This window comes from Magnolia sinica, chromosome 2, assembly GCF_029962835.1.
Source record: "Magnolia sinica isolate HGM2019 chromosome 2, MsV1, whole genome shotgun sequence".
In the NCBI taxonomy this organism is placed as follows: Eukaryota; Viridiplantae; Streptophyta; class Magnoliopsida; order Magnoliales; family Magnoliaceae; genus Magnolia; species Magnolia sinica.
Window position 1 is genome coordinate 61,645,023 of NC_080574.1, and position 2,951 is coordinate 61,647,973.

At 36.2% G+C, this 2,951-nt stretch overlaps 1 long non-coding RNA gene across 1 annotated transcript; it reads left to right on the forward strand.

Moving 5' to 3' along the window:
- The first annotated feature begins 286 nt into the window (after nucleotides 1-286).
- LOC131229000 (uncharacterized) lies at nucleotides 287-2,123 on the forward strand. Its single transcript, XR_009163123.1, has 3 exons — nucleotides 287-1,427; nucleotides 1,526-1,581; nucleotides 1,651-2,123. It is a non-coding gene; the product is annotated as an uncharacterized LOC131229000 (long non-coding RNA).
- The last annotated feature ends 828 nt before the right edge of the window (nucleotides 2,124-2,951 follow it).

Sequence of the window (2,951 nt, forward strand, 5' to 3'; positions counted from 1 at the left end):
GATTAACCTTTTTTTTGTGATTGCTAAGTTTGGTTGCAGGTTTTGTGAAGTGGTTTGTATCAATGGTTTTTTTTTTTTCAAATCAATCGTTACTTTCTTTTTGTGCACTCATTTCTAAACTGATAGCCATCGATGCAAACCTGTGACCACGTGTAGGAGTAGTACTTGGGCTTCATGCACTCATTTGTAGTCTGATTCATCAACTCATTTGTGTAACTGATTGACTTTTCCTTATTGCAACAAATCCTAGACTTTCGTAACTAATGCACTGCTTGTGAAGTGATGCAGATCGATGGATGGTTGTGAAGTGATTCATTGACTTATTCTATGATTGCAGTGATGGGTTGCAGGTTTTTGTGAAGTGATGAACATTAATGGTCTTTTTTTCCAAATCAATGGTTACTTTTCTTTCTTGCACTCATTTGTAAACTGATTCATGCACTCATGTGAACTGGATTGTATCATGTGATTGCAGTAGATCCTAATCTAATTTGTCAACTGAGTCATAGACTAAACTTCAGACAAATCTGTGAACTGGAACTCATTTGTGAACTGAACTTGAACTGGAATGCGGACTGTAGCTTGAACTGAACATTTTGTTGAAGTCCATACCATTGGAATTTCTGTGAACTGAAATGCATTGCTAAATTCATTGCTATTGAACTAAATTTTCCCTAGAGAGTCCATTGCTGTGGCGGATAGCCTTGCCCGTTGTGTAGCTCTAACCACCAAAACAGGTTCTTCCAGGCTATCTCGGATCCCCCCCTCTTCTCCCGAGGGGAGCTAGTCCTTGATAGGTCAGGTTTAGGAGCGGTTCGATTTTCTTAGCCTTCTCTTTGTTTTCTTTTTGAGATATGATAGGCAGGCCTCCGTCTTGTGGCCCTCCCGAATGTGCAGGCCTTGTATAGCTTCAAGTCTTGGTCCCTTTTATTGGCCTGAGTCTGTTGCTCATTTGTAAGAATCTTAGATCATCAATGAAATCCAGATTTTTGAAAAAAAAAACTAAATTTTCCCATGGACTATGGATCAAGCTGAACTCAGTTGCAACTTCAACTGAGAACATGCATTTCTAAACTACAGAACACTGTAAATTCCTATGAATTGAACTTTTTGCTATCCAAAATTATGCTTTTGTTATTGTGCAAAAGTTACTCTCCTTCTATGACTGTTGCTATTGTGCAAAAATCGCACTCCTGCGACTTTTGAAAATTCACAGGATGGCATTGATCATGGGCATGGATAATACAAATGTCTTATATTTCTAAAAAAATAGTGATTGATACCATCATGATTTTGTAGTTTCATAATGGGATGCATGTACCGTTAGTAATGGGTGGTGAACAACAAGTGCAGCTACTATCATGGTTTCACGATAATGATGGTCAACATATGATGATGTAGGATGACCCAAATTTGTTGCCTCAAAGGTTAGTGTTCTGCTAAATTTTTTTCTTGATTTTTCTGCTCTATAGCAGTTGCTTGCCTCTCGACATGCTATTGCTAATAAAACCATTGTCCTATGTAGACAACATATAGCTTGGACTCATGCATCATGGGAGAAGTTTGATATATCATCCCCATGTGTGGGAAGTGTAAGAATTATTTAAATTACTCCAATTTTATCTTTGTTAACTATCGTTTGTGTTGCAGGTTGTGGAATATGAGTTGCTGATGGTCCCTGCAAGCGAATTACCATACGAGGGACATGACCCAGTTGAGGTATGCTTCAGTTGACTGTTGAGGTTCAGGCTTCTCTTATTTTTATGGTCCTTCAAGAGCATTTTTATTTATCATTTGGGTACTTAAATGGGCCCTAGGAATGTTGTCAAAGATTCTATCTATTGTGAAGCTCTTCTATTATTTCTGTTTTGGAAATTCAAATAGTTTCATGTTTGAATTTATTTTCATTCTGTTGCTCAATCGGGCATTATGTACTTTTTAAAAAATTGAAAACTGGTGAAACTTGCAGTTTTCTAGAGGGAATCTTATATATCTAGCAAGTGAAACAAAAATGAGATCATCAGAAGAGTAAAAACCTCATCAAGAACTCTTGCAAGAAACCATACCACATGCCTTGCTTTAGGATACATTTGGATGTTAGGTTCTCAAGGGTGACAGGATGTGTGCCGTTAGTCTAAGGTTGAGATATGAAATGCATGTTGACCCAATTTGAGGGAGAAAAGGAAGGAAAACACTAGTCTGCATAATGCGGGCTATGTTTTCTGCACTGGTCCAAACACCAAGTGCATTAAGGACACTGGGGAAGCTCCATAATACACAATTTGATGGCACTTATATACTATCAGAAGGTTGAATTCAAGTTGAAGTAGATTTTTCAAATAACTACATAATTATATTATCTGTATTTTTGTGGAAAAAAGTTTTTATTTATTTATTTATTTTAACTTTGAGCAAGGACTATAGTTGAGGGTGTGTTTGCTTGTGAGTTTACTTGGATTTATTATTTGATACTCTTAAGGATTTAAATTTTTTATGATATTTTTTTGACAATGAATGAAGTTGCATTGAAGAAAATTGAATCTACTCATGAAAAATTCGAGGCTGAGGTACATCCCTGTATCCTAAATCTCATTTGTTCGAAAGTTACAATCCCTATTTTCAGTGTTTTTTTTTTTGTCTTTCTTTCTTTTGAGATGTGTACAAAGGCATGCATGTAGTGATTATCAAAAGCAGTGGGCCATCATTGAAAGATTACCCTTGTAGTGAGTCTAACCAAGGTATGGATAATATATGGTTTTAGTTCATGGTAAATGGTACCTTTTATTGTGGATCACCCCTGGACCAAAGACCTAGTACCTATTGTTGTAAGTTCGTATTGATTTCACTAATTGTAATAGAAAACAGACTCAAGCTCAAGCTGGGGGAGATTATTACCACAATTTTAACTATCAGTAAGTACAATTTAGAAGGCAGATTTAAATTTTATTTAT